This window comes from Rutidosis leptorrhynchoides, chromosome 5, assembly GCF_046630445.1.
Source record: "Rutidosis leptorrhynchoides isolate AG116_Rl617_1_P2 chromosome 5, CSIRO_AGI_Rlap_v1, whole genome shotgun sequence".
In the NCBI taxonomy this organism is placed as follows: domain Eukaryota; kingdom Viridiplantae; phylum Streptophyta; class Magnoliopsida; order Asterales; family Asteraceae; genus Rutidosis; species Rutidosis leptorrhynchoides.
Window position 1 is genome coordinate 351,269,794 of NC_092337.1, and position 8,265 is coordinate 351,278,058.

Genomic DNA, 8,265 nt, shown 5'->3' on the forward strand with positions numbered 1-8,265 from the left:
GGCTTCATCATTGGTCATCAAATAATTGCGACCCCTAGCCGTACCCGCTGCCTTCTCTAGTCGCTTAATATTATCATTGCGCAAATCGGGACACTCCGGCCTTCGGTGCCCTTCCTTACCACAATTGTAACAAGTGAGTTTGGTTGTAGAAGATGGGTTGGTTCAATCACAGGCCATATGCCCCTTTCGTCCACAATTGTGACAAGAATAACAGAATTCTCCGGGAACACTCTTCTTCATACTAATGACACTCTCGGTTGCACCCTTACCCTTCTTGTTCGAATGACTAGTAGCTTCGAACTTCCTCTTGCCAAAAGTAAAGCCACTCTTTCTCAACACGAGTGCCTCAACACCCTTGGCCATATTGAACAACAAATCAAAACTCTTCACTACATTTACACTAATCTTATCTTGATAACTATCATTCAAGATTCGATAGAAGTCTTCCTTCAATATTTTATCATTCCCAACATACTCCGGGCAAAATTGGGTTTTGGACAAGAAAACGGATTTGAGAGTGTTCAAATCCATCGACCCTTGCCTCAAGGAACATAACTCGTCCTTAAGCCTTGTAAGATCGACCGAAGTTCGGTATTCATCAAAAAATTCCGCCTTGAATTCATCCCAAGTGAATTCCATGCATTGTTCTTCACCATAAACTTGGATCTTTGCGTCCCACCACAACTTTGCATCGCCCCTCAACATACTACACCCGTACCTTGTCTTATTATTGAGAGGACATTCACAAGTACGGAAGGCCCCCTCCATATCGGATATCCAACGGGCACTCTTAAGAGGGTCTCGTTCACCTTCAAAGGTGGGAGGTTGAGAATCCTTGAAGTTCTTATAGAAAAAGTCCCGTCTTCCCACATTATCTTCGTGAAGAACGGCCTTAACTTGCTCCTTTACTACATTGACTAGTTGCTCGTCAATCGTATCAAGAAACATCTTCTTAACATCCTTGAGGAACTCTGCCTTTTGACGTTTAAAGATGGCCTCAACCTTGGCCGTAAACTCGGCGTCCTCACTCGTACCTCCATTATCATTTTTGGTTCCATTTCTCGTCTTCATTCTATAAAACGAAATAGGTTAAACGACAAAATGAAAGGACATAACACGTATGTATATATATACCACACTACCCCATCTTGCTCAACAATCATCGTACATTGCTTGTTTGACACGATTTGAACTCGTAACAATGGTAGCTAATCATTGTTAAGCGAGCACGTCGCATTAACTTGCTAGTACAACGTCCATCTCGCTTGATGAATGCTAACACAACACACAAACAATTAGTGCAAGGTTAATTCACATAAACCTAAGCACTAACACATCCCCGGTCCGACCCGTCTCCTACAAGTCCCGCATAAAGCGCATACACAATAAAGTCTAAGTCTAGGCACCTATCTCAAGTTGCCTAAATCCGTTAGACCATGCTCTGATACCACTTGTAACAACCCAACCCAAAACACAATCGAATACGCGTAATAATAAAAAAATTGTCAGAAGGGTGCGCCACGCGCACCACCTTAGGGTGCGCGGCGCGCAGACTGCTCTGGCAGTTTCTGTCCGATTTTGCCATTTTTCCAAAAAAGATCACCCACTTCCCGACGTATTTAGATGAAACGCTTTTCACAACATGTTATAAAATGTAAAACTAACACATTCCAATAATAAAAAGAGTTTTACAACACCGGGCCCACATATGCCCAAATTTTGAGTTTCGTACAAAATACAAGTTTCGACCAATTTTGTTTAAATTCCAAACGACACTAGAGCATGATGTTTGGGGGTTAAACTACCTAAATCTCGGTCGAACTTCAAAAGCCATACGTCCAAAAGCTTCTCCTAACATAACAAAGCAGGATCACTAATCCAAACGAACGCCCTTACCCTTGTCCACACCGGAGCCTATAAAAAGGTAAACAACGAGAGGGTAAGCAAAACACTTAGTGAATGCAATAATTATACACATACATTATGCATAAACCAAGATCCACAATTCACAATAAGCTAGCGACACCAATAGCATATAGTTCACAATTACATATGCTAAAATACAAAATTCACACAACCATGGTTAACCGATCATACAAGGGAACGGTACTCGGGAAAGGCCATCAGAGTTCATAACATCCGTTAGTGTTACTTAATCACCGTGTAATCACTAATCCCCCGGGTGATGTCTTAAACACAGCGACTAACTCACCCCCATGACAATGTGGTGTCTTAAACACCGCGATAATTCCACATGTCAATCAACCAATGAGTGGTGTATTGAACACCACGACAATTCCACTCTCATGACAATGTGGTGTCTTAAACACCGCGACTATTCCACATGTCAATCAAATCAACGAGTGGTGTCTTGAACACCGCAACAATTCCACTCGTTACGTAGAATGTGGTGTCTTAAACATCGCGACAATTTCACATTCCACGGTACACAAATAAATACATTATATACGTACACGCATAATTATTCCACTCACCTTACGCCTTCGGTGAATTGATAAACCAAGCTCACAACTTCAAGGTAACGTACCTATTACATTATGCACATATATCAATCATTCATTCAAGTTGGTCAACCAACTTATTCGCCATCCACGTGCCATTTGGCCCATAGTGCAAACGCGACCCATTTGCACCATTCATTCTAATACTAGGTCGGGATTATGTCAAATCCTTACCAACAATTCGATTATGGTCTTAATACACCTTTTAACACAAGGTTATCTCATTTTCGCACCCATTAACCCACTTAGTTCATCAAAGACTCATTTGACCCATTTCAAGGTTAACACACTCATTTGGGTCACTAACAAACCCAAATACTCCCATTCACTTTAAACACTAAGGGTGCTAGTGATTAACTACCATTTAAGACCCATAAGCACCTATTAACACTTTGAAACCCTAGGTTAGTCATTCTTGAGTCCTCATGACTCAATCTTACCCAAGAACACCCAAAATCACCAAATATGGGTTTTATGTTCTTCATTTATCCAAACCCTAACCCATACATAAATCAAAGTAAGGAAATCAAAGTTAGAACATACCACTACAACCAAAACGTAGCTAGAGAGGAGATGAACAACTTTATAACTCGAGCTAAGACTCAAAACTAGCTCCTTCTTCCTTTGCTTGAGCTTTCTCACACAAGAATCTCACTCTCTCTCTAAAATTGAAGGGGATAGGATAAGGTTGTTGTAATTGGAGTGAATGACACCCCAAGATCTGATCTACTGGCCTTAAACTCGTCCACAAATGAAATTACCAAAGAGCCCTTCAAAATATCTGATTAAAAGGAACAGAATCCGGCTACAGTGAACAGTGCTCCACGCTCACCCTTATGTGTGCGCTGACCGCACCAAGCTCAGATCAGTCTCTGACCTCTGTTTAAATATACAAGGTAACCCACACTTCATGTACCCTATTTACACTGTTGTACAATAATTATTCGGGTCTTACAGTCAGACATTTGGGGTTTTTTAAATCCAAATTATTTGGATCGCCCACACTTCATGTACCCTATTTACCCTTTGCCCTTGGTTCAGCCGAGACCCTCATAGAGGGGGGTATTGTGCCATTTTTGAAAGATTAGATTACATGATCAAAATTGGCTCATTTCTTTCATTTAACCTAATCATTTTTTTTTCTCTCTTCTCCTTCCTCCTCTCTTCTTGTTACCATCACCGCCACCACATACAATCATTATCATCTTCATTTTTCAAGCTTAAAGAATTAGGGCTTTTATCATTTCCGGATTCTACTCTTCGTTCTCTACGCGACTACATCACTTGATTCTCGATTAGGGTATAAACCCTAATCCTAACTTTTTGATTTTTATTTAATTTTACTTATTTTGATGTTATTATGATAGTATAGTGCTTGTATGTTGTTGGATTATCGATTGTATGCTTAGAATCACTCGTTATTACATGTTTTCGGTTTGATTGATTGTGGACAGCAGACTAATTCACCATTTCAGTAAACTTAACTGATATTTTTATTAAATTAAAGTTTCTAGATGTGTTCCTCTCATCAAGACATTGATTTTATACTATGAATTCATGTTATTTCGATTCCCGAAACTTAAGTTATGATTAAAATGGTGTTTTCATGGAATTAAAAGACAAAAACGAATGTGTTCAGGTTTGGTCCGACTTTGTGACCACTTTTAGAGTCTATAGGGTGTACTAGTGTGTTAGTATTGATGATTGGATGAACATTCATGTTCGGGTCATTGAAATCCGAGCCACGGATCACCCGGTATGACTAAAACATGTTTTTGAACGGATTAAAGCTCCAAGTTGATATATGACTGATGGTCACGACTTGGGGGCTGTTCTTGGGGTGTTCTTGAGGGCACTAATGTGTTGGGTGGTTTGGTTAGGTGAGGATATATATAAGAATCACCGAAAACCGACACCCAGGGCTCAAGTTATGACCCGACAAACGTTTAATTAAACTTGTGGTTATAAAATTTAAACTTATGGTATAAGTAATGATTTTCTTTATTATTAAATTACTTATGATATAAAAGTAATTATTTTAAATTAAGACTTATGATATATATATATATATATATATATATATATATATATATATATATATATATATATATATATATATATATATTATATCATTTATTAATTATATTATGATTAATTAAACATTTAATTAAACTTATGATTAATAATACTTTTATTATTAATGATAAATACTTATGATAAGTATTAAACTTATGTCATGGGGTTATTATAATAAGACTTATAATAAAGATTAATTAATTATTTAATTATTATAAGGCTTGGTTATTATTAAATTATAATTTAATTATTAAATACTTATGGTTTAATAATTATAATTAAATACTTATGATATAATTAATAATTCATTATTAATTAATAATACTTATTATATGATCTAAAATCTATTATTAATTAATAATACTTTTATTATAACTAATATTTAATTAATTAATTAATTAAATACTTATGTTATATTAATTATATCATTTAAACTTATGTTAACTTTATTAATTCAATTTAATTTAATTAAACTTATGATATGACATGATTATACATATATGACTTTAAATAACATTATAACTTATATTATTACTATAACTTATACTTTAAAATTATGTTGACTATGTTTGACTAAGATTGACTTTTGAGTTGACTTTCGGTTGACTTTGACTTTTAGTTGACTTTTGCTGACTTTCTAATTAAGGAAACTTTCCTAAGTTAAAACTTTCTAAATATAGAAGCTTTCCTAAAATAGAAACTTTCCTAAAATAGAAACTTTCCTAAAATAGAAACTTTCCAAAAATAGAAACTTTTAAAAAATAGAATTTTTCCAGAAATGGAAACCTGCCAAAATAGAAACTTTCTAAAAATTGAAAGTACGTGTTTTTACGCTGTCCTGATCAAACCGAAGCATACTGAGTGTTGTTCTATGTTTACTTGCAACAAGTACTATAGCTATCATACTAAGACTTGACCTAAGTTAGTTATTTATATTGATCTGCTTTATTTATAGGTCGGCGTTGTGATCATTCTTGATCACTTTACTTTCTGCAGATCACGTTCTGTGTTATTACTTCATTTATGTTAAAGTGAGTTATAGTCCCGTTTTCCTATTTTATATCTTTTGGGATGAGAATACATACATTTTATTTTTCATATTGGACACAAGTGGAAGTTGGTTTAAATTATTCATTGTGAGTCGAACAAAAATATTCCCTAATCTGGTAATTGTAATCACCGATTTCTATTGGTGAACGCGAATCCTATGGATAGATCTATCGGGCCTGACAGCCCCATTTCGAGCTAATTGCGCTAGCAATTTATAATCGGAATGTATTAGTACTTCGTAATTATTTATAGATACACATGTTTAGTGTATATTGTTGTTTGGTAAGGGTATGGAAATGGTTAAGTGATTACCAGGTGGCTCACGGGTTAATGGAATAATGTTTTTATTTGTTTTCGAGCATATAAATTTTGTGGTCCAAAATGAGTATTTATGTTTTCAAACATAAATTTTTATGGCTTAAATTGATTATAACCTATAATTCACTCAACATTTTTGTTGACAGTTACTCGCATGTTTTATTCTCAGGTTCATGATTGATTGCTTCCGCTGTGCTTAGAGAGTCTGCATATTTATGATGGCAGCTTTTGTTAAACATTAACTTGCATTCTATTTTGATACATTAAATTGTGGGTGTTTGTTGACTTTATTTTGGTCAACTTTTGGTTAAGTATTTATGTATGGTTTTTCTAAACTTACATATTTTGGTAGATTTCCTTTATAGGAAAAATCATTTTTTATATAAAGAATGCAAGGTTATTTATTAAATTCATTTAGAGTTATGATCAAGCTGTGGGACCAAGATAACGATGGTCGTCAAGTATACTTTGACGGGTCGTTAAAGTTGGTATCAGAGCCTTGGTTGTAGGGAATTAGGATGCACTGATGTCGTTACCCGAGTCAATAGGATGCATTAGTGAGTCTAGTCTACAGCCTGACCTATATATGTGATTATTTGTATTCTATGGTATGTATTTTGTTATCATACATACATCTCTGTTATGTTCTAAATCCGGGAGGAACTCCCATTCCAATTTAAACGTATTCTCCGACTCATTCGAGTTTATCTTTATAAGAACACATCGAATAATGAAACCGAGTGATGTCATTCTTGACTTCTGAAATTCTCGACATTTCTATGTCATCTATTATGGTTATGTATATAATGTTTGAGTTATATTACGTGAGATGTCATTCTTGACTTCTAAAGGCTCGACATTTCAATGTAAGTTATTGTGTTTAGGTATATAACATTCTTGTTATATTACGTGCCTTTGTGCCGTTGTGCCTTTGTGCTTTGGATTGCGAACCGGAAACGTCATTCTTGACATTTAAAGATTCTTGATGCTTCAAAGACATTTTTATGTCATCTTTACTATTATTCATTACTTTTGATGTTTTTGTCTCTTATGATATCCTTAGCACATTGTTTAATAAATCGTTCTAGAGAAATTGTGTGGAAATTCGAGGTTGATCGCGTGTCCTGACCTCATGTAGTGCTATTGGAATGGAACTATGAATTAGTATAATATAATGACATCAGGCTAACGTGATTATATTACGGTAATTCATATAGAAATTCTAATATTGTGACATGAGGAATAAAAGCGAGTCAAAGAAAATTTTTACACCACTCATTCAGAGATTCCAATGTTACTACATGAGGAATGAAAATACACATTATCTTATTTGTGGATATACGAAGAACTAGCTTTAACCAAACTATCCATTTCGTGCTTATGAATGGATTTACAGTCTCTCATATACCATGAAGGTTGTGAAGCGAGGAGTTATGGAATTTTAAATTCATTCTTGTTAACGGCATACCTTTTATTTCCTTGATAATCATCATCACTTGTTGAATCTGGATTCACCCTATTACACTATGTTTAGTTAAATGTTAGTTCGATACTCACCACCATATCCTTGCTGGGAGGCACGGTACATATTCTTATGTAACTGGTAGTGACACCCCCAAAATTTCCTAAAGCGTGCATCTTGTTATCTATTATTACGCTTTTGGCGTAGATTTTCATATGATTTCCATAACCACATTTGGAAAATTCTAAGAAGATAATCGACAATCACTTGTAAGGATTTTAGTTGAACCCTTAAGCTTCGAACTTATAAACACCTTACTACTTTGTCCCTTATGTTAAGATCGTAATTATCTCACATACATAACCTTTTGAAGAATCGGACCTATTTACGGGTATCTTTTGATTAACATGACCAAGAAAATTTTCACCCTCGTGCGATCATTAAATGGTAGATTGCTCGGTATTAAAGATTCATCATCTAATTCGGATCTAGGAAGCTCATCACAAAACAAATTGCATATTTAGAATCCTTGCATCTTCCTCTACAACTTGATACTAATTTCATCTCGTTTGGGTAACTTTCTAAAAACTATAGATTTCATGTTCTTAGTGTTCTTGACTTAAAAATGTGTTAATTAGTGTCTATGGCTCATTGTGATGTCGTGTATGTAATTTGTATGCTCGATCTTGTTATTTTGAGTAACTAGCATGAACACTTGAAATGGGTTAGTTTAATCCTTGATTTTGGTTGATTAAATGATGTTATATGTTAAAGTTCATGTATTAAATGTGTTACTAGCATCATTAGCTTCGTTTTGGTATGTAGGTTGACTTAGAA